The sequence below is a fragment of the Hesperophylax consimilis genome, chromosome 4 (assembly GCF_061612785.1).
Source record: "Hesperophylax consimilis isolate HC1 chromosome 4, BYU_Hcon_1.0, whole genome shotgun sequence".
NCBI classification, from domain to species: domain Eukaryota; kingdom Metazoa; phylum Arthropoda; class Insecta; order Trichoptera; family Limnephilidae; genus Hesperophylax; species Hesperophylax consimilis.
This window is the reverse complement of record NC_142839.1, coordinates 379895-405771: the sequence shown is the minus strand read 5'-3', so window position 1 is coordinate 405771 and position 25877 is coordinate 379895. Positions and strand designations below refer to the sequence as shown.

Sequence of the window (25877 nt, the reverse complement as noted above, 5' to 3'; positions counted from 1 at the left end):
TCGATGTAGGAGACACGCTCTTTATAATTTTCCTACAAAAATTTTGTCTATTCTCTCTGTGTTGACAACATCTATCAAATTTTGAATCTTACTACTAACTTAGAATGGAGGCATTTCATTGTAAATAATTTTATTGATATTATTTGCAATTTCAGAATAACACAATTTTGATAACTTTGTTTTTTGTTGTTCATACATTTGATACCTATCTAATCGTTCGGAATTAGTCTCGCATTTTGAAGAATGTTGATCTCATCCCGTCTCTTTTCATCGCGATGCAAATATTTTCCCTCTCTGTCTAGTAGGTTTGCAAGAGCACCGCTAGGAGCGCCACACGCCAACAGTTGAAAATGTTCAGTCGAGCGCTGGCTTCCGTTGGATGGTGGTGTATACCTTGTTGAATCATTCTCTCTTGTCGTGAGATCGCGATCGTTTTCTTCCGTTAGCGAATCGATTCTACGTATTATTATAAATATCAGTAATATCGCAAATAAATTAGTGTTGATCGAACAAATTAAATACGTCTCCATTGTGTCAATATAAGTGCTGTATTTTTGTTGATTACAAAAGTTTTTTGTGTGCTTTCTGTGTTTTGATAAGGTAATAAGTTATAAGTCTGAGTGATAGGAATAGATTAAATGTATAAATTAAGTTGCCAAGCGTCCTTGAGGTGATTATCTCACGAAAACAGCGCTATACAAAATATCCAATCATTATTATTCCTCGTTTGTTTGGTTGCTCTCGTGGACAGTACGACGCTTTCACGGACATGTGAAATATATCTGTGATGTGAAGTTTTTGATAATAATTTGTTCATTGCTACAACTTGTATAGTTTGATTATTCCGGTAAAACAACAGATGATAACCTGGGCGGTGACCTACCTCGATATCTGGGCAGCAATACCTAAATCATAATTTCCGCCTGACTGCAATGGTGATGAACTCGTTTTGATATTGTGTTGTATTGAAGATATAGTTGGATCGACTGGTTGGTTCTCGAAGGCAGCCAAGTTTTCCCCGAACTTTGACACTTTTACTGTGTTGGCGAAATTCCGTGGTTGATCGTCCATTCAATGGAGCAAACTTTGGGACTTTGACGAATAAACTGCCGCCGGAGTTGACACAAAAGCTGTAAGTATTATAATTGCGCAATACTTGTGGAAATTGTTTTCCTCTAACATTATGTATGTCTTGTTGTTAAAGTTTCGTGTACAAATGAGACATAACTTTATTACTACTATATACTGCTAGGAATTCTTGTTCCCAAAACATTGAACAGAACAGTATGTTTACAATCTTAGTATTAGTTAATTCAATTTGGTTTTTTATGTAATTAATAAAAAATGTCTTCGAATGGGGAAAGCGACCTGACGTAAAAAAAATAATACGCATAAACCCAGCATATTTCAATAATTCACCAAAAATAATATAAGAAATTAAAAATACTTTTACAAAGACGCAAAACAAAAAAAAAAATTAAGCAAAAATGAGTGATTCTCAGGTATGTATTTCTAAATGTTTCGTTTCTAGAACCTATTCACTTTTTATCTCAAGAGTCGTCATGTTTTTTTATACATTTTCGCATTAGAAATCGCAATTTCACTCCTTGCCAATTTTCTGCAAAGCAGCTAAAAATTTCAACATTGACCTTTTTTATAACACAATTACCAGTTTTTCGTAATGCTTATTCCGATTTATTTACAAAAGCAATTAATAACCAATTACAGTTAAATAATAATTATTGTGGGTTTCTCATACAAAATGACACATTTGAGATATTAATATTCCGTTGGCTCTATGCGAGATTTTATTTATCCAGAGAAATAAAGTTGTGGACGTGGCGGGCTCGCCCAGCGGGGGATTAAAGATTAAACCACGGATTTAATTTATTAATTTTAACGTAATCTTTTTAGACGGCAGACGGTTAAAGTATAGCGGGAGAAACTTGGAATCCGTTCCTACCCGCGGTGTGTTTCTCCCGCCGAAACGCAAAGTTTAAATTTGGAATTATTTCACGCAGTAGAGGTGCTACCCCTTTCAGATGGGCGTTCCTTCAAATTCACCGAAAAGGTCGGTCGGTTGTATTTTAAATTATCGAATTAATTCGACACCGCGCTTTATTTAATACGCGTTAAAATAATTTTATAAATGCGCCGCTATTTAATTTTGCTGATGTTTTATTTAACCTTGGAGCAAATAAAAATCAACAAATTATAAATCTTTGGCAAAAACTTCTCTTGGTCTTTTCAGATAAAAAAATACAGTGTGGTTGGTAATAATAATAAATATTGCATCCGACGGGAAACGAACCTGTTCTGAAATAATCGAGTTTCTTTGTTTTGTTGCAAGTTATATATGGCCATTATTGCCGGAATGTTGGCTGTGCTCTATTTTATAGAATCGTGCCTAGGCTAGGCACTATTGTGATCACTATTATTAGATATTATAGGTACCCCATTCATCAAGTCTTCTTGCCCAGTTCCTATGGGTAAATAAATTATGTATCTATTATTTCTACTTTTATTTTTAAAGAAAAATGTACAATTTAGTGGCAATTAACTTCTTATTGTATAGATTTATCCAAAACAACAGACAGACAGGTAGGCATCTACGTACTTCCTTTGCATTTTCATTAAACGATTTCCACTAAAATGATCGAATCTTGTGTAAATACTACGTCAACCAAATTAGTTGTAGTAACCAATAAAATAAATTAGTCGATATATTGTGTTGGAAAGTGTTAGTTTTGTATCGCTGTTTGATGTTTTAAACATGTTTTTTTATGGATAAATAGATAAGAATTTAAATTTAATATTTTATGGACTTTACTTACATTTTAAAATCTATTCTGTTATTTATTATGTGAAACCGGTAACTCGGCGTTTGGCTTGAAATTTCCTCGTAGGCGGTCGTAAAATCGCGGCAGTTCGCTTTCCGCCGTCTCCTGTCGAATTTGATTTCACGCCATGACATCACTACTGCCCGTTAAACGAACGAACAATGCTTCATAATCATCACAGTATTCCGTATTATGACATTCCTTTTTCAAAATAATACTGATGGGAGGTCGTGCAGGATCGGCACAATCGCCGTGTTAACCGGTTGACTAACATTATGTTTTACAACTACCCGCAACCGCGTCCGCCATTATAATTGAACGTTTAAGATAGCAGTTTCCACGAGTCGTAAAAATAGTAATAAAAGAGGAAAATGGAAGCAGACGTTACAGTATAGTCACTGTATTCTGTAGTCCTTGGGTTGTCCCTCTTTCTTCGTCTAAAATAAATAAATTAACTTTTTACTTTTCCTGCGTCGTAAAAATTATTCATGAGAGAATTTAAACAATTCATTTTAAAGATTAGCGACCTTGCTTAGCTGACCATTAAGGGCCTTATTAGTTATTGTGATTAGGCAATTTGTAATAATTGAGAATGAAAATATATCCGGTATTTTCAATTGAGAAATGTTGACTAAACCCAGTTGACTTAAAAGGAGAGATTGTTGGTCCAACTAAAAATACAACATTTTAAATCTTCTGCGTAATATTTAGTTCCAATTCAGAGTATACAATTGCTTCCAGCGATGGACACCAGTGGAAAATATGATAAAAATGGCGTTAAATCTGTAATTTTTTAAAGGTTTTTTTTATTATAATTTGTTTAATGATATTAAGGTTTATAAGACAAGGTTTTTTATGCATAGCACAAAGGATAACACATTATTATAAGCAATAATAATTAATAATAAGTCGCTTGAAATATAACTTTTCGTTTTTTCTCGAGAGATATTTTCAATTTATATGGATACTTCAAGCGAATAATTATTGCTTATAATAATTTGTTAAAGTTTTTTTTGTTTAAATTTTTCGTGAGAGAAATGACTCACTTCGCAAAATAACCAATTCCCATAATTTCTGGTTTCCATCTGCGAAGTATCAAGCTTAGACTTAATGCCGAACTTTTTCTAATTAATTATAATAAAGTACTGATCTGCGATCTAATAACTTTATTTTTAAAACGTTTGTAATGTAGTTATAAACCAGTTGTAATGTAGGTATAGACAAGTTGTAAACAAATAATTCATAAACACACGAAAAACAAAAATGAATTCGTCAGGTAAAGATTACACGAAAGGTTCAGAAATTTCTAGAAATATGTCTTCAATGATAAGGTGATAATGTGTCGTACAAACAAGCGATTTGTTTGTTTTGTAAACTGGGCCAATGTAGAAATCAGAATCTAAGAAGTACACACTGTTTGAAATGAAGCCCTACCTAGAGGTAATAATAATATTTTACAAAATAGAGAACAAATAACCAAAACAGGAGATTGAAATTGAAAGAAATCTTTCTCATCGTCTCCAATTTCGGAATTCTTTGTGGATACATTTATTTTATCCGGTATTGGACAATGATGTTATTACCGGACCAGTATTAATTTGATGGTTTAATCGAAGTACAATAATCGTTATTTTTCTCTTTTGTAGTAATTCTGCATGAATTACGTCAGAAAGAAATAAACAATAATACGGGTATGACGAACAGCGGGGAGTTAGTTATTCGATATACATTTAAAAGAACAAAATGTCAAGAGTTTAATGGCACAATCGAATTTCAAACAAAAAATAATAATTACAAAGCCCTTTGAAAAGGAACGCATGTCGAATTTTATGTTCATTTTCGTTGGGGCGGGGTACTTGGGAAGAATTAACGTTCCGCAATATACATTAACCCCATTATCCAACTTAGGCAATACAAAGAGACCAATTTTCGCCAAATGGGAAATCAAGTAGAGGAGAGGCGTTTTTCGAAGGAATACGAAAAAGTTCGGCATTAAGTCTATAAGCTTTTCGTTTTTGACTCGAGAGATATTTTCAATTTGCATGGATATTTCAAGCGACTAATTATTGCTTATAATAATTAGTTAAAGGTTTTTTTGTTTAAATTGCACTCGTGACAGAAATAGCTCATATCGCGAAATAACCAATTCTCATAATTTCCGGTTTCCATCTGCGCAGTATAAAGCTAAGACTTTTACAATGGATGTTGTAGAATAGAACCAACGCATTAACAAAATGGTTCAGGCCGTCCTCAACTTAGATTAGATTTGAGACCGTTAATACTTTCGTTTCTAATAAATATTATATATATATATATTTTTTTCATAGTGAATACCTCACAAGAGTCCCAACTGCTCCCGTCTGGAGCCAGTGAGACTATGGCATCCCCAATTGGGGGATGTTGTGAGGCTGAAGGTAAGTGGGGAAGGGAAAGAGGAAGGTGGGGAAGTACCTGGCTATTCAGATCTAGTCACTAAACACGGCTAAAGCCATTTGGAGCAACGTTTCAATTCTGAATGGTGGTCTTACACCAGGGCGATACTGGTAGTATCTTCCACTCTGGAACGTGCCGCAAATATACTATATATTATTTTAATTAATTAATTGTGAAATAACACAAATTAATCAAATAAAATTTATTTGCGCACGCCGGGTTCGAACCCGCGACCTTCGGAATGGCAGTCCAATGCGTTACCACTGGACTATGCCGGCCGTCAAATTTGAATGTTTTAAGTGCGTACTTTGTATGTATATTATAACAATATGTATTATCTATTTTTTTAAGTCTGTTTTATTTATATATAAAATTTAACTTTTTATATCTAGTGTAAATCTATTCTAAAACTACCGTAAATATATTCGATTACCTACGCACTTAATATCTGGACTTCATAACATTGAGATATAACCCACAAAAACTGCAAGACTTTTGGCTTCCTTAACTTGAAGTATTGAACATTTTTCTAAACTTAGCTGGCCATATTAAACGTATTAAACTGAGTTAACGTTAACGTCGTTTAACGAACTGGATTTTTACTCTTTGTTAGGGTATTATTTTAAGCAATCAATCCGGGAAGGGGCCGAGTCCAGTTTCGAAACGTTTCTCAGTTAGATTGCTTTCGTATCCACCGCAATAACAATAACACAACGGGTTTATTTCCTCTTACTCTGCAATCAATGGTTTACATCTGTAGCGATCGCCCCTCTGATGTCTTGCATTCAATTATATCGGATTACGACTTTAATAAAAATGCACGACGTGTCATTATCATTCAAAGATGGCGTCCTCGGTCTTCTCGATTGAAATTCTTTCGGAAAAATGTCTGCTAATGCTGTCTGAAACGAGTATGATTGCTTGGTACACGCATACTTTACTAGAAATTTAATTCAACGTGGGTAATCGAGTTTGCTATTTATAAATGAAAATGCTGCAAATTATAATTGACTTACTGACGTTTCGAATGAAGGAAGGAGCTCAGTCATTAATATTATCTTAACTATAAAGCTATTGTGTGTCTCGAACGATGAGTTCTGACTGAATTAAATTTGCACAGATATTCTGTAGATGATTTAAAAGACAATGCAAATCTTTTCACCTCGCAAAGACTTTTCTATCATGACTTATGGGACTTATATTCGTTTTTTTTTGCATATTTTTCAATTATTTAAAAAGTTGAAAATAACCGACGAAACTCGTAGGTATTAATCTTTATATCAATAAATTAAAACATTTTTTCATGTCATCTTACGTTTTTTTAATGTACACCCTTTTTGATATTTGTAAGAATGATAGGGTCTCACTTTTGTATCTATATTAATGAGTTTATCTGGCGATAACTCGACAAACACGCATTGATAAAACCAGTACGTGTCTGTGTTAAAAAAACACAATGAAAAGCTTTGCATCATCATTTTCGGAGAAATATTAAGTCACAATGAACAATGCGTATTATTTACACCTTTACTGATAAGCCGGTCCTTATCGCAAATACAGTTCAAGCACCTTGAGCAATCGAAGGTAAATATTAGTCTGGCTATGTAGACTATATAAGTACCCAGTACCTACAGAGATGATTATACACATGGGAAAAGGTAGAATAAGTCAGGGTAGTGCATGTAAGATAATATACGATACCTACGTAATTGTAGAACTTTGGAACACGAAACAATAAAACGATTCAGAATCATGGGCAATTAAAATCGAATCTAATGTTCACACGGTCTTGGAAGTTTTGATGTTTCAATGAATCTAATGGCCACGCGGTCTTGGGTGTTTTGATGTTTCAATGAATCTAATGGTCACACGGTCTTGGGTGTTTTGATGTTTCAATGAATCTAATGGTCACACGGTCTTGAGTGTTTTGATGTTTCAATGAATCTAATGGTCACACGGTCTTGTATTGATGTTTCAATGAATCTAATGGTCACACGGTCTTGAGTGTTTTGATGTTTCAATGAATCTAATGGTCACACGGTCTTGAGTGTTTTGATGTTTCAATGAATCTAATGGTCACACGGTCTTGAGTGTTTTGATGTTTTAATGAATCTAATGGTCACACGGTCTTGGGTGTTTTGATGTTTCAGTGAATCTAATGGTCACTTGCACATTCTTCTGAAATATTTAGTGACAGTCACCGATGTCCTCAATCAATCGTCTTGCCAACAACATAATTTGAAAAATTGTCAATGTAAGCTAAGCACCTAATAATGTAGGTAGGTACCAGTTGGAATCGGTAGTTTTCGTCGTTAGTACGATAGTAAATTCTTACCAGAAATGTTTACTTTTCCAATTCCTGTTTTATAAGAAAAATATCTATAAATAGTGTTCTAGATAGTTTTTTGGCAGTACACTAAATCAATCCTCTGATTGCTAACTCCTCCTTCACTACACAAAAAACATTTTTGGCTTATAATCGTAATGATGGATGTAGAAGGAATTCAACCCGGGAATGCTTGTCATGCCACTGTTAACTACTTTGTGTTAGTTGAGAGGTGAAATTTAACATCAAACTGTATACTTTAATCCGTCATTATTTTGATAGTATTGAAATTTAAGTATATCGAACCGGGATAAATTGGTGCGCGTAATCGATATGACCGTTGATCTAGTTTCTCCGCTGCAAACGGTTCAACACCAGGTGCGACCAATGGATAATACCTTATCTCTGGTGACTGTCGATACGGTTTTCGATTCCTGAACTAACAACACGGACTACCTACAAAACAAACACCAAACTGAAAAAGATAATATGATCTTCCGAAATTGGTTCAGACTTGGTATGCTGGTTCTCGATCTTTTGATTCAGTGCCAATTAACACGAATAGTTTGATAATAGGAGTTGGAAGTGTACCCAAACATTCAGGTTCTAATAATAATTGAGGACGCTTCAGATAATACGAGTTTTGGGAAACTTACAACAAATATATCAATGGTTGTTCAGGTGCAGTTTCAGAGAATGTTCCAAGGTGCAAAACGCACGCCCCAATTGCATACAATTGTAATTAAGTTTTATGTTTAAATCGCATGCTGCTTTTGACACCGTGGACCAGATTTGTTGTCTCATACCTGTAATTACATATTTGTTGTGAAGCCTATATGTGCCAGTATCGTGAACAACACACGCGACATTTCAAAGACCAATTGGGGTTATTACACGGCCAATATCCATGCATCCGAGCGCACGTGGTGCTAATGTAAATATTAGTAGATGAAAGTCTTATAGATAGATACCCTATTTTTAGTTTAGGCCACCTCTTAAGAGGTATGATTATATTCCTCGCAAATGAAATATTGGCATGTGTATGATTATACCCTTTCCCTAGGAAGTGATGAGTAATATACGTTTGATATTAGTTTACTTCTCAAGAGTAAAGTTGAGTAAGCGGATGTACCTTATTAGTTTACAAATACAATGCATCATTCAACTTTTTCTTACTGAGAAATTTCTAGGAAAATACTAATTAATTGTGTGAATTTAGGTCACGATTAATAATTTTTAAAAATAACCAAGGCTAGTAACCCTCTTACCTGATATATTTTCCTGTTTCTCTTTTCATAACATGCTGTATTTATAATAAATTACCTGTTAACGTAGAAAACTTTTTAAATATGTAAATTAAATAAATCAACTTCATTTTCGCTTTCGATGATAGTTGATAATGTATTCCTTTTGCTTAACTACTTCATCGCTTCAAAATGAACATAATTCATGTGAGCACTAGACTAAAATAAATATTTATGAGCTCCGTTGGCACTTTTAACCGAATTATTTGCAGATGTGACGGAATCAAATTATTGCTTATAAAACAAATAAAAGCACATGTTTTAGCAGGCGATTGAATCATCTCTGAAAATATATCATTCCGCTCTATTGAAAAATTCAAATTTAGATGAATAACCTTGAAAAACCCAACTTATGTTCTTGTCCGCTTGCATTGTAGTAGTTGTGTGCGCTATATGTACCACAATTACATTTTAATTTAGAAGTTTATTGAACAATCTATTGAGAAACCAATATTTTATAACAAGTATATTTTTTAAGCTCATGATCGAAATGACTGAGAGTTGAAACCCGGTACGTTGGCATAGAAATTCGGCATGAAAAATACTGTGCTAATTTATGACGCCATCTTGTTCGTGTTAGATTTCTGATTTATAGTTAAGGTTCCATTTATGATTTGAATATGTAGAAGGTAAATTTCACCTTATTTGTTAAACAGGTTTGTGAATGTCTTTTCGAATTGTTTTATTGTAATAATATTTGGCTAATTTATATTGCGCCGTTTTCGTGAAAAATCACTTCAAGGGCGCTTATTATATCGGTCTTTATTCATTAGAATCATTAGGTCTCTTGTAAGTAGGTTTATCTCATCAACCTACATAATAGTGCCTATCTTATACTTATTGCTTATTAGTAGCATAATTCCTCAGGCACTTGTCTGCTTTTAGTACCTGCTGGTGTTCCTTGTAAGTAACTCAATACACTTCCAATCATTGCCAATAATTAATCAGCAAACTAAATAAACATATTTCTGGTACTTGTAGCGAGTCAGAAGTCGGAATGTTACGTATGACAAATATCATGCTGTAACGCGGTTCTCCAATGGGCTAATAAATTATTCATGTTAAATGTTTACCTTATTTGTAACACAATAATCATTAAACTTCTCACTTATCAATTTAAATTTCATCAACTAACTACCATTGACAAATCAATATAACTTGTTAACATTCTTACATTTTATGCTCATACCAGTTTAACAACCCAGCTTCCAGTTTCAACATTTTCTTTTCAAAATCTTATCACTAATTGAAAAATATGGACTCATATTTTTGCTTTGTTTTTTTACAAATATCAATTTAACTTTTAAATGCGTTTCAAAATCTTTCTTCATGTTAATCATAAAACGGTTATACACTAATCTTAATATATAAAAATCACGTGTCACTGTGTTCGTACACTCTAATCTCAGAAACTGCCCAATCGATTTCAATGAAATTTTGTGAACGTGTTTGGTTGTTTGGTTGGTTCCAGCTTGAAATATAGGAGAGTTTTGAACCCGATAGGTACAACTACATAGAAGGCGGTCTGTGGCAGGACAACGTCTGCCCGGGTCCATTAGTATATTATATATGTTACGGAGAAGATTACAAACTTGAGGTACGTGTAAGTATGAAATGGTCAGGGGGGGCGCTAAAAGATAATTACTGAACTGTGATGACAGAGCTCACAGTTCTGCTCTTGCATACAGTTAACTAAGAATATTTTGTTTTGATATTAGATCATTGCTTATGGTATTCTAACTCAGAGCTTTGATTTAACTTTTCTTTTATTTTCATACGTCGTTCATTTGGAAGAGGGATGGGTCACAACGGAACTGTCAACTGTATGTATAGATAGATAAACCTCATTGATAGGTAGTAAATAGTACCTACAATTACACATATACTAATGTGAAGAAAAAAATATTTTCTCTTTTATTTTTTAATGTTTTTTACCGCGTGAAAAATTTAGCATTACCTTGCGGCAGTGCTTACCTAAGATGGCCTCTTCCATTTCATAAATACGTGTCTTGTATAACAGACTTCACCCTCGAAATCTCCATTTTATCCACTCGAGAATTGGATATCCAATTTCAAGTCCGCGGTTACTCCGTAGCGCCATCCGCCCTTAACCGAGCCACCCAACCCACCCCACCGCCCCACCCGCCCTGATGCTCCGGGCCCCGGGCTCCGGGGTGTACGTACGAGCCCCCGCCCTCGCACCCACCCACGCCCATTCGGCTGCCAAACACAGAATGGATGTCAAAATTAATTGCCCGCAAGATCTGTCCTTAAACGCAGCTGCGTTGTGTATCTTCATCTCGCTATTCGCATTCGAATTCGCGTTACAATCTCAATATCGGATATGAGATAATAATACTGCTTAGGCACGAAGAAAAAAAAGATTTATAATGTAAAAATGCACCAAAGTTTTTTTTTATAATTCGATTACATTGATAATAGTACCTGTTGATAATCACTACAAACTAATCATATACATAAATAGATAAGAAGAATGCTTATAAAATTTACCTAATAAAGTGAAATATTTTCGAAGCTAGCCCATAGAACCTACCTTATTTAAAAATATTACTAGCCTGTGCTCATTTGAAGCATTGGTATGTATCACAATTACCTAGACTAGATACTAGCCTGTGCTCATTTGAAGCATTGGTATGTATCACAATTACCTAGACTAGATACTAGCCTGTGCTCATTTGAAACATTAGTATGTATCACAATTACCTAGACTAGATAGTAGCCTGTGCTCATTTGAAGCATTGGTATGTATCACAATTACCTAGACTAGATACTAGCCTGTGCTCATTTGAAACATTAGTATGTATCACAATTACCTAGACTAGATACTAGCCTGTGCTCATTTGAAACATTAGTATGTATCACAATTACCTAGACTAGATAGTAGCCTGTGCTCATTTGAAGCATTGGTATGTATCACAATTACCTAGACTAGATAGTAGCCTGTTGTCATTTGAAGCATTGGTATGTATCACAATTACCTAAACTAGATAGTAGCCTGTTGTCATTTGGAGCATTGGTATGTATCACAATTACCTAGACTAGATACTAGCCTGTGCTCATTTGAAACATTAGTATGTATCACAATTACCTAGACTAGATAGTAGCCTGTGCTCATTTGAAGCATTGGTATGTATCACAATTACCTAGACTAGATAGTAGCCTGTTGTCATTTGGAGCATTGGTATGTATCACAATTACCTAGACTAGATACTAGCCTGTGCTCATTTGAAACATTAGTATGTATCACAATTACCTAGACTAGATAGTAGCCTGTTGTCATTTGAAGCATTGGTATGTATCACAATTACCTAAACTAGATAGTAGCCTGTTGTCATTTGGAGCATTGGTATGTATCACAATTACCTAGACTAGATACTAGCCTGTGCTCATTTGAAACATTAGTATGTATCACAATTACCTAGACTAGATAGTAGCCTGTGCTCATTTGAAGCATTGGTATGTATCACAATTACCTAGACTAGATAGTAGCCTGTTGTCATTTGAAGCATTGGTATGTATCACAATTACCTAAACTAGATAGCAGCCTGTTGTCATTTGAAGCATTGGTATGTATCACAATTACCTAGACTAGATAGTAGCCTGTTGTCATTTGAAGCATTGGTATGTATCACAATTACCTAAACTAGATAGTAGCCTGTTGTCATTTGAAACATTAGTATGTATCACAGTTACCTAGACTAGATAGTAGGCTGTTGTCATTTGAAGCATTGGTATGTATCACAATTACCTAAACTAGATAGTAGCCTGTTGTCATTTGAAACATTAGTATGTATCACAGTTACCTAGACTAGATAGTAGCCTGTTGTCATTTGAAGCATTGGTATGTATCACAATTGCCTAGACTAGATAGTAGCCTGTGCTCATTTGAAGCATTGGTATGTATCACAATTACCTAGACTAGATAGTAGCCTGTTGTCATTTGAAGCATTGGTATGTATCACAATTACCTAAACTAGATAGCAGCCTGTTGTCATTTGAAGCATTGGTATGTATCACAATTACCTAGACTAGATAGTAGCCTGTTGTCATTTGAAGCATTGGTATGTATCACAATTACCTAAACTAGATAGTAGCCTGTTGTCATTTGAAACATTAGTATGTATCACAGTTACCTAGACTAGATAGTAGGCTGTTGTCATTTGAAGCATTGGTATGTATCACAATTACCTAAACTAGATAGTAGCCTGTTGTCATTTGAAACATTAGTATGTATCACAGTTACCTAGACTAGATAGTAGCCTGTTGTCATTTGAAGCATTGGTATGTATCACAATTGCCTAGACTAGATAGTAGCCTGTGCTCATTTGAAGCATTGGTATGTATCTCAATTATCTAGACTAGATACTAGCCTGCGCTCATTTGAAGCATTGGTATGTATCACAATTACCTAGACGTCCTAGACTAGATAGTAGCCTGCGCTCCGTGATATTTTGATTGAATCCTGAAAATGGCCCCATTAAGGTATGAATGGAACCTAGATTCAAACATTTATTATATAGGTACATAGTAATATGATAATATTTATTAAACTGGGATAATTTTTAGAGCCGTTTTTGTGGAATTTAGCAGTCCACAAAACGAATATTCCCTTAAAGTATAAAGCTATTCTATTTAATTTGACGATACTTATTAATCTATATTATGAAACTGATAATTTAATTACATGTTTAAGGGGGTGACAGATTACGATATACCGATCAAAGCGTTTTATATAACTCTATATCTCTCTCAATACAATCCCATACAGAATACCGGTATGTCACACCTGACAGATGATGTGTTATAAGTTTGGGCGTAGCGACTATATGCGCCGTGATCTGCTAGCCGGACTATTTGAAAATTATGCGACCCCCTCTCCTGCCGTAGAAGGAGAGGGGATCACGTGGCTGTCATCTGGCTAGGTGACCGATCCCAGATAATAATCCCATATAAGGAAATAATATTCCGCCGCAGTTCCCCAGTTGATCTGACCCCCTCTCCTGAGGAAGATTATAGCATAGTGTGACACCTCAACTTATAAGAGTATAGGTCACGCCCAAATTATGTGTTATGCGTATAGCGTAATATGTCTTAGACTTTATGCAGAAGAAAAAGTTTCGTCATATTTTTTTAGACTCATTTAATGATTTAATAGCACGATAACCCGGAACCAATATTATACTACAAGCACGAGCTGAGAAATCTAAAACTCTGATATTTAAATTTATTTGCAAAAAGTAGACTCGTAAATCTCTTCCATGCAACTTAACATAATATTTAAAATATTAGAACTTTATTTCGCAAAATGTTTCGCTTCAAAGGTTGTTTGATTTACATTCGAGAAATAATATCGACGAACCTTTAACATTAAAGTGGACGTGGGCGACGCGCGACGGCAAAACACCGCAGACTATCGTTGTATTCAAACTTCGCTGTACGTATAACCCACTCGTACGTTTTTTACATACCTAATCACTTTCTAAAACATGTTGATGTCATGCAAAAATATTATTTGAATTATCTAACGACAGTTGGTTAGCGTACTGGTAAGAAAGTCATTAAACACAAACCAAAAGAAATTTGACATACATAATGCTACAAATCATGTTATGTACGACATCAATAATTATATTGCGGTTTTACGCATAATTTTCCAATCATTCACTTCATTCTAACGAATTTCTTACCGTTTCCTGCTTGGTTCATTTGAATTAACAACTCTTTATGAAATCATATTTTAATATACAAACTCCCTGTTTATGGACAAAAATGTAGGTTGGTACACTTAATGCCAAAGTTAGTAGTTTAGCAGAATGGAAAGTTGCGAAGATTATAAAAATACTTTTAAGCGCTAGAGTAATGAAGGGATAAATAATAAATTATAAAGAGCAATAATTTAATTACTGTAATTTTACCTACCTCTACACAATTTTCCACAACCGCCAAAAAATAAACCTTACGTGTATTAGTACCCACCGACTCGACTTTGTCTGTATTCGCACAAATAACATTACCAAATTAATAATACGCGATATTTTCAGAATTCTATGTTAATTTCGATGTTGTAAAAATACCAAATCTTGTTACTGAAATAAGTCGAGAAAGTTCGCTTGTATTATGCTAGTTTGATGTTTAACACTGTTTTAAAACCCCTTCATTATGATAAATACCTACCGTATAATATTTTTCTTGTTGAATTTTTTTTTTGGATTGTTGGTCAGCCATCCAAAACCCCACCACTTATATTCGCAACTTTTAACATAAATGTAGCGTCATTACCGAACAATACGGAGATTTACCTACATCATGTACAAACTTTGCTATTGGATCGTTGGTCAGCCATCCAACACCCAACCACTTATATTCGCAACTTTTAACATAAATTTAGCGTCATTACTGAACAATACGTTTATTTGACGGCCGGCATAGTCCAGTGGTAACGCATTGGACTGCCATTCCGAAGGTCGCGGGTTCGAACCCGGCGTGCGCAAATAAATTTTATTTGATTAATTTGTGTTATTTCACAATTAATTAATTAAAATTAATTAAAATAATATATAGTATATTTGCGGCACGTTCCAGAGTGGAAGATACTACCAGTATCGCCCTGGTGTAAGACCACCATTCAGAATTGAAACGTTGCTCCAAATGGCTTTAGCCGTGTTTAGTGACTAGATCTGAATAGCCAGGTACTTCCCCACCTTCCTCTTTCCCTTCCCCACTTACCTTCAGCCTCACAACATCCCCCAATTGGGGATGCCATAGTCTCACTGGCTCCAGACGGGAGCAGTTGGGACTCTTGTGAGGTATTCACTATAAAAAAATACGGAGATTTACCTACATCATGTACAAACTTTGCCATCGGATCGTTGGTCAGCCATCCAACACCCAACCACTTATATTCGCAACTTTTAACATAAATTTAGCGTCATTACCGAACAATACGTTTATTTGACGGCCGGCATAGTCCAGTGGTAACGCATTGGACTGCCATTCCGAAGGTCGCGGGTTCGAACCCGGCGTGCGCAAATAAATTTTATTTGATTAATTTGTGTTATTTCACAATTAATTAATTAAAATAATATATAGTATATTTGCGGCACGTTCCAGAGTGGAAGATACTACCAGTATCGCCCTGGTGTAAGACCACCATTCAGAATTGAAACGTTGCTCCAAATGGCTTTAGCCGTGTTTAGTGACTAGATCTGAATAGCCAGGTACTTCCCCACCTTCCTCTTTCCCTTCCCCACTTACCTTCAGCCTCACAACATCCCCCAATTGGGGATGCCATAGTCTCACTGGCTCCAGACGGGAGCAGTTGGGACTCTTGTGAGGTATTCACTATAAAAAAAATACGGAGATTTACCTACATCATGTACAAACTTTGCCATCGGATCGTTGGTTAGCCATCCAACACCCAACCACTTAAATTCGCAACTTTTAACATAAATGTAGCGTCATTACCGAACAATACGGAGATTTACCTACATCATGTACAAACTTTGCTATCGGATCGTTGGTTAGCCATCCAACACCCAACCACTTAAATTCGCAACTTTTAACATAAATGTAGCGTCATTACCGAACAATACGGAGATTTACCTACATCGTGTACAAACTTTGCCATCGGATCGTTGGTTAGCCATCCAACACCCAACCACTTAAATTCGCAACTTTTAACATAAATGTAGCGTCATTACCGAACAATACGGAGATTTACCTACATCATGTACAAACTTTGCTATCGGATCGTTGGTTAGCCATCCAACACCCAACCACTTAAATTCGCAACTTTTAACATAAATGTAGCGTCATTACCGAACAATACGGAGATTTACCTACATCATGTACAAACTTTGCTATCGGATCGTTGGTTAGCCATCCAACACCCAACCACTTAAATTCGCAACTTTTAACATAAATGTAGCGTCATTACCGAACAATACGGAGATTTACCTACATCATGTACAAACTTTGCCATCGGATCGTTGGTTAGCCATCCAACACCCAACCACTTATATTCGCAACTTTTAACATAAATGTAGCGTCATTACCGAACAATACGGAGATTTACCTACATCATGTACAAACTTTGCCATCGGATCGTTGGTTAGCCATCCAAAACCCAACCACTTAAATTCGCAACTTTTAACATAAATGTAGCGTTATTACCGAACAATACGGAGATTTACGTACATCATTTACCTACAAACTTTGCCGTTGAAACTAATTTAAAAAAAATTAAATCCCTTGATAGACAAAGGGATGGAATTGTTAACGAGTCCAATTCATGTGTTTTACTCTACCGTTCACAGGGGGTTGATGAGGGAAAATTGAAAATTCTAGAAGCTATACGATACATTCAGTACTTCATCTTACAAGTTGAAAATTCACTGAAATTTATGTACGAAAATTCTAACGTCCTGTTTTCGAGATATGATAAATCGAATATTTCCATTGTCTTTTAGAAAAACAAACACATATATTATTTTATGTTTCTTTCCACGCGTTCAACTAAAACAAAACAAATCTATCAACTTTTACTTACTTTTATTATTATTATTTATCACCCAAGGATAGACAATTAATTTAGTTGTAGGACGGCATTACAGCAATAGAGTAACTTAGCTATCTGGAACGAGTAGGCTCTATTTCAACAACAGAAACAACATTCTCTTAGCGATGTGTTTATTATCTAGTCGCTTTTTCATATTCGGTTTCAATGGGATTCCTGCGCCATGCTCCGACCATAGGACGATCTTTTGTAAATTGAATGCGCATATCCGACACTTAATGCACGCTATAAATACATCCCCTCTATTACGAGTATCGCTTACATCACGCACTAACCATTCTCAGAATTGCAATCGAATGCGCGTTATGTAAATATCTGCCAAGCCACGCAATAATGTATACAAATTATAATTACGCCGCGGGCCGATGAAATATTATGCGGAATGTAATAAAATCAGATTCAATCAATTATAATTTACTGACCCAATTCGTTAGGTTAATTTAATTGTTATTGCTAGGATAGCAATCTCTTACAAACTAACGAATGCTTCACCGAGCAATTAGTACATATTTTTATCATGAATTTATAATAATTTCAGTTTTGTAATGACTAATGATTTATAGTTTTTATGCAAATCACGAATTAAATCGACGGAATGTTTTTATTAGAGTGTTTGAATTTCAATTATTTTTGTATGAAAACTGCCAACCCTTTGATTCCGAAACCGATAACCATTTCCATTGCGAATCCCATTTCCTGTCCAAATTTATTTCGCTGGAATTAATTTGATAAACATCTAATATGAAGCAGAAATGAAACACTTCCCCAGATTACATCTCCACGGATGCAATGCACAGCTTCGTATATATATATATCTAACGGGTTCTTCCCCGCCCCCTTTCTGTCCCATCAAGATCACACCCCGACCGTCGGGGGAGTAACACTGCAATCTCATTTGCATATAAATTAATAATCCGATTTAATTCTTTATGCATATATTAGGCCCAGGAAGTTAACTGCCGTAGGGATGTGTAAACAGTTCTCGTGAGCGCCTGTTGGCACCATGCCGAGACCGGCTATATCACGGAGACCAAAAGAATATATCACGGAACCTGATCCTTAAAGTTAGAACGTGAAACATAAATATTATTCTTGTTGTACTGATAATAAATTTTATGTTATAAATTTGTAAGAAATCTGATTATCTCTCGATGGATAGACAAACATCACCTTTTCTTGCATTGGATATATATATATATATAATAATAACAAAATTTACCGACACGTTTTTTACCCTATTTTACCCATTTGGAGTATTGTTTATTTCGTTTTTGAGTTAGTGGTTTAGGATGTATTCAGGTATAGAGCAGAAATCTGTAGATGGACACTTACTCGAATCATCATTCATCAAGGCTGAAAGCTAAACAATTCATGCCCACGTTTGTTTTGTGTTGTTTCGCCGTAGAAGGTTCTTGGAATAACTCATTGTTATTTTCTTTGCGTGTGCTATTATCCGCATTTGTTTATTTTATCCTCTGTGATCAAGTGTTTCTTTTATTTAATCTCCCGAGTTACTCCCAATCAGGTTTCAAATCGATTGCTTCGCTGTCAAACAAGTTCTGTTCTACTAAATAAATACACAAAGTAGAGAATGTTTGGCGAACCGGCAAATAATAGTCAATGCTTACACAAGAATATTGTGGTTTGGGTAACATAATAGCGATACATGATGATTTGATTTGTAATACTCGACCCAAATTAAGAATGAAAGCTAGAATTTTATTAGTCGACGAAAAACTTTAGACTCGGTCGCGAACATGGAATATTATTTCACGCTGTAATGCTTTTCATTCGCTTTTATACTTTGCCCACAACTCCCCTGGGGTTTTGTTGGTTTCTACTAGTGTAGTAGACGAATATATATGTTGTGTCTCTATTCCCGAGTCAACCTCGGACTGAATTAAAAAAATACATATATTCCTTTTTTGCTACATGAGGCGTGCATCCAGGAAAAGCGGCCATCACACAAAGAAATAATATGAGACTCGAAAGATATTCATTAATACCTATATTAATGAAAATCTCCTTTCAAATTACTATAACCGCAGCGGAGGGCATTTCGAGGTGCAATGATGACCACATCATCTAAAAACAAACAAATATGATAATATTTACTGCGCTTCTGAATGGGCGGTAGAAGGTAGTTGGGTTTTCAGTGGTTAGGTTAGGTGGTAGGGGGAACGTAGGTAATTTTTTTTTTTTTTTTTTTTTTTTTCTTTATTCATGAAATATTAATGTGTACAGTTTTTACATGCTTTTCGACTACCACACTAGACACACGCCCGTATTATGGTAGTCGAAATTTATATACATAGGTTTATATAATTATATAAATGTAATATTTGATAACTTGTTAATCTAAGTATTTTTTTTTTACATGCAATGTATGTGTATAATAGGTGACACTTTTACTGGTTCCCAGTTCAGTAGATTGCTCAAGTGTACATCAACCGTATTTTAAACTGTTGATATTAATGAGATAAAATGAACACAATCAGCAAATAAATAGGTTACTTTACTTGTTAAAATAATGAAAATAAAGTAGAAATTATGAAAATGAACTTGTTGAAATAATGAAAATAAAGATTAATTAATTAATTATTAAACTTTTTTCTTTACAGAATTGAATGAAAAAACAAAAATGACTAATAAAGAAAATGAGCTTAATTTAATGATGGCAGGCATTCCTTGAAAAAGTTCCTTCCCTTTATAAATAACCAATTTTGAACACTTATGACATACAAATTGTGAGTTTTTGATTTTCTGATATCAATACTCAGCGAGTTGAATATTTTGGGAGCAATATAAGAAAACTGCCGCTGGGCGAAAGCTGTTTTCGTTTGGGGAATTTTACAATTTAGGTGTGACGAGTAACGGGTGTTAATTTTTTGTTGTGTTTTATTCACCAAGTCATTTTTCCGTATGTATATGAGAATGGTCTTAACATATAATTGTCGAATATCTAATATTCTGAGTTTTCTAAAAAGTGGTTCTGATGGGTTTGTTGGCTTACATTTGAATATTATCCTTAGTAACAGTTTTTGAATTAAAACCATGGGATGAAGAATCGTTTTTGCACAACCTCCCCATCCCACTATACCATATGTAGTAATTGATTGAAAAAGTGCAAAGTATACACATCTTAGTGTTTGTAGGTTAAGGATAGATCTGAGAGAGTAGAAAATGTAGCATAATTTGCGAAGCCTTTTTGTTGTAGAATTTATATGGGCCTCCCATCGCAGTTGATTGTCTATAATGACCCCCAAGTACTTAATTTCGTTTGATATTATAAGGTTATCGCATGAACAATTTTTGTGAGGTGATGTAGCCATGTTGAATTTCTGTGAACATGAATGTATGGTAAGTTTATGATAGTTTTGAGGGAGATTAGGTTTGCGTATGGAAAAAAGTAAGTATTTAGTTTTCTCAATATTTAGAGTGAGGAGGTTGGAATCTAACCAGTGTTTTATTTCATTTATACCATGATTTGCTTTTTCAAATGTTGAATTCAAATTTTCATCTGCAAATATTATAACCGTATCATCGGCAAAAGATATTATAGTGCCACCAGTATCCAAATTGCATAACGAGTTAATGTATATTAGAAACAGAAGTGGGCCCAACACACTGCCTTGGGGCACGCCATATGTGATTGGCAAACTTGTACTTCTATACTCTTTAGCGGAGTTAATAATAGTTGACTGGGACCTATTTGTTAGATAGCTCTCAAACCATTTAAGAGGAACACCTTTTATTCCTATCTGTGAGAGTTTTTTCAAAAGTATGTGGTGAGATACAGTGTCAAAGGCTTTAGCCAGATCCAAGAATACAGCGAGGGGCTTGCGACTTTTATCGAGGTTATCAGAAATTAATTTAGTAAAAGCTGCAATTGCATCTGATGCACTAAGACCTTTGCGGAAGCCGTATTGGTTTTTTGACAGGATTTTATTTTCTTCGAGAAACTTGTAGAGCCTTTGTTTTACTGTTTTTTCGATTATTTTAGAGATTGGACTCAGTAGAGATATTGGTCTATAGTTATTGACGATTGATCTGTCCCCTGATTTAAAGATAGGAATAATTGTTGAATGTTTTAGAGTGTTTGGGAAAAGGCCAGTTCGAAAACTTAGATTTGTGATGTATACAAGGGGCTTAGCAATGATTGGTTTAAGGTGTTTAATTAGTTTAGTGGATATATTGTCAACTCCCGTGGAGTGTGTATTTTTGAGTGAATTGATGATTTCAGTGATTTCTTGTTCTGTTGTTAGTGTGAGATTGAAAGGGTCATAGCTCAGATTATCGAGAAAGATAGTATTTGCAAGATTATTTTCAGACTTGCTATTTCTTTTTAAAATATTATTTGCTAGATCCGATCCGATTGTAGAGAAGAATTGGTTGAAGTGATTTGCGATTGTTTCTGAATTTTCGGTTGCATTTAGTGTTTTATTTGTGATGGTTATTTTATTTATGGGTGTGGTAATTTTGTCGGTGTAGCATATTTCTTTGACAATGTTCCAGATTTTTTTATTATCATTCGCAGCTTCCTCTATCTGTTTCCTATAATAATCTTCTCTGGCCGTACAGGTTATTTTTTTACAGGCATTTCTGTATCTTTTATAAAATAAGAGAGATTCGTAATCAGTGGGGTTATTTTTACAATATTTATGAAGTTTATCACGTTTGCGGATACAGTGTAAAATACCAGTAGTTATCCAAGGTTTTAGTTTAATTGTACGACTACTTTGATTGTTGTGTGTGTGGGATGTGGCATTTTTCAGATGCTTATGTAGGATGTTGATGAGAGATTCACACGCTAAGTTTGGATCGCTAATCTTGTAGAAATTTGACCAGTTTTCATTGGAAACCAGTTTGAAGAGAGTGTCATAAGAAATTTTCTTTAGTTGTATAGTGGATGCTGGTATTTTTTGAATTTTATGAGAAATGGAGGTGATAGTAGCGTAGTGATCTGTCACAGTGCACTGATATATGAGAGATTTGATATTTAGCTTACATTTGACAAAGACGTGGTCTATGCAACTGGCGGATAACTCTGAGACACGAGTAGGGGCTGTAATAGCTGGGATAAATCCTTGAAGAGTTAATAAATTTATGTAGTCGTTTGCTTGGGGATGCATTGTATTTATAATATTAATATTTAGATCACCAATAATTAGAACATTTTCATGATCTCTAATACATGCCAGAAACTGATTAAGCGAGTTTAAAAATGGTGTTATATTGGAAGTGCTCGGTGATCGGTATATAGTTAGAACAGTAACGCTATTTTCTATTTCAAGTTTAAGACAATTTGAGTGAGTTATTGTGATTTCCTTTATAGAGTATTGTATATGATTTTTTATGTATATAATAACGCCATCATTTTGTAATTGGTTATTCTGAGTACTGTATTGATTATAGTTTTTTATGTTTTTAGGAATATAGTTATCTCTGATCCAGCATTCGCTCAGAATAATCAAGTCAAAGTCTGAGTCAAGTTCTGTAAGTAGTATCATTAGTTCATTGAAATTTTTGTTCATGCTTCTGATATTCATGGAAAATATTTTTAGGTTGGATTTATTTAGGGTTTTTTGAACTTCTACAGAACTACTTGTTTCGATACATGGAATCTGCGACAAATTGTCTAAAATATTATTTATATTATCTTCCATTTTTTAAATTGGTGTAGGGTGTTGGTAGCTAAACTTTGGATGAGGACTAGAAGCTGAACAAAACTTGGCGAGCAATTTAGAAAACAAGTTGTATGTAGAGTTTTTACTGTTGGCAATGTTAGAAAATAATGTTGATGTTTCAAAGCAATAGAAATAGGAATAGTATCTTTTACCGGATTCTTGATTCTGACACTAGTACAATATATGTGATACCTCAAAACAAGTACAATAAAAAAATAATAATACGATACAATAAAAGTTTTACACATGATAATTTTAGAACTATAATTGTGATGAATTTGGTGAGAGTAGTGCCAGTGTCTCCGCATTAGAAACACGAATTGCAGGTGTTCCGATATCTCTACGTACGTAGATCTGCCCTGATTTGATCCACGAATACTTAAAAAATTTTTCCTTTGTAGCTTTGCGGGCCAGGTACCACAAGTGGTTAGCACGAAATGTCAGGTGTTCCGCAACGTAGACTGGTGAGCTTGGTCCGGCAATCCCTAAGTTCAGAGTGTTGAGCTTCTCCTCGGGACTGGATGCTTGTTTGTGGAAGGCTTTTATATCCGATAGTAATTGTTCTCGATCGCGATTCGAGGTCAGTTTAAAAACAATAGGTCCATTTTTGTGTTTTTGTGTCCTGTAGGACGCTTCAATGTTTGAAGTATTTACTTTTGATTGAATGGTTTGGCATATATTGTGGAATATATTTTTCAAACTTTCTCCCTTTATTTCGGGTATTCCCCTCACCTCTATATTTTTGGCTCTTGCCGACCTTTCGACATTTTCAAGCTGGCCTTCTAGTAGGTCAATTCGGGATTCTAAAGAGGAATTTTGTTTTGTTAACACCATATTTTTATCTTCTAACTCCCGCACGCGGAGGAGAATATCTTCATACTGCTTGCTCATGAAGGTTATTGTATCCAGTATTTTATTATTTTGTAAGATGATTGCATTTTGACTTTTCAGGATTTCGCTGTTCTCCGATCCAATGGGTTTATCACAACTGATATCGTAAACCGGTGACTGCGCCTGGGAAGAAGTGCCAACCGCTACGGTTGCGCACTTCTTGCATTTAATTTGAGTGCGCCGTTCCATTGTCAGTCGTCGATAAGCGGTTTCTGTGATTCCACCGCAGAGAAGATGGTATGCTCCTTTACATACTAGGCATACAAATGTAGTTCCCGTCGATTCGGGACATGCTAAGCAGTTAGGCATAGTTAGAAGATTTTTAATATTTTTAATTTATTCAATTTTCGATGGATTCTCTGGGCCTTGAACGCGCCCCGCAACTTAACAGTCGTGCGTTAGAGATTAAATAAAATAAAAATAAAATATAAAAAATTTTAGTTGGTTTGGTTGGGGCTCGAACGTACGCCGTTGATATAACTTTCAGCGTGACCGATTTATCCACTGAACCACTTCCGAGTTATGAATAGGCGAGATAATAGATCTTCATATATTGTAATTCAGCTTGAGAGATGACAGTGCTGTTTTTGCTAAATCTTTCACTTTCAATATTTGATAGTTTTACTTTTATATTAATAGAATTGGATTTAAAACTTTTTTAAAAAAAGAAAAAACTGGGTGATTTAACACTGTTACACTTAGCAAAAAACAAAATTGAGCACTTTTGATGTAGTTTGAACGTAATCTTGAAAACAATTAATTTTGACAGTTCCGTATTATTTAAATTCGTACACTTTTAATGGAATGCAATGCAGAATTTAACTTATTAATCACGTAGATTGTGGATTTTTAAAGTCTTTATCGTTTGATCACTTAAATATATAGGTTTGATTACTTTTTACTGCAATTTTTATAAATTTAACAGAGCTCAGCAGTTGTTGACAATAGCGTGCACTAGTAGTTTTTGACATTCTGTCATTCTGTGTAATGGCCTGAATGATTCCAGAATTAAGAATGAGAGAATTATGATGGCGAGAAGTTTCACGAAGCTTTATGAAGAATAGAATTCCTTTTAACATCTGATGGCGGTGTTATAAAATAATGAGGTAGAAAAAACGCGCCATTGTTGTATTCATCCTTCTGAACTAATCCGCTAAAGACCCCTGGATATTTTTCTTCCACACAAAATATTTGAACACTCAAACTTCCATCAACTTCCACTGCGGTATTCCATTTTTCAAGTAAACAGGTTAGGTATTTGAAAGTTCCCCAGTTTCCACAAAGAAAACTTTTTAATGAATCCAAAGCCTTTTTTTCCGCGGTCAGATTTCCAGCCCGCCATCTTGGAGGTGGGTCATTATATTTTATAACTGAGTTAATTTGTCAACTTTGGATGTGAGTGAACAATTTTTCTGGTTGAATTTATGACTCAAAGACATTTTAAATTATGGTAGATTTAACGCGAAAGCGATAAAAGTCAGTGGATTACTTTGATGAATAGCAAACTTTAGTAAAATCATTTCTCAAAAGTGAGTGCTTGAGACCTCTCCTTTGAACGTGTTTGATTTCAAAAAATTAAAGCTTTTCTCGGACCCCTCCATAGTAAATTGTGACCTCTATTTAAAGATAGTGAGTGAGAGCTGATCTGCCTGGAGAAACAGTCACACAACTATTGCACTCCAGTTTCCAGCCCCGCCAACTTGAGATGTCCATGTTCAGTCTTGACGGAAGGTGAGTAACGTTCACAAGTGGTTCTGATGGTGATGGCGGCGGAAGCATCTCACAAACGATTCATGCAAT

At 34.9% G+C, this 25877-nt stretch overlaps 1 protein-coding gene across 1 annotated transcript in view; it reads left to right on the top strand.

Annotated features, from left to right (window-relative positions):
• The first annotated feature begins 370 nt into the window (after positions 1-370).
• The window catches only part of LOC149423993 (uncharacterized), a 238977-nt gene continuing 213470 nt past the window's right edge, over positions 371-25877 (top strand). Inside the window, exon 1 of the mRNA XM_089631109.1 lies at positions 371-1132. The gene's annotated coding sequence lies outside the window, so the exon portion shown is untranslated. The remainder of the gene's footprint in view (positions 1133-25877) is intronic.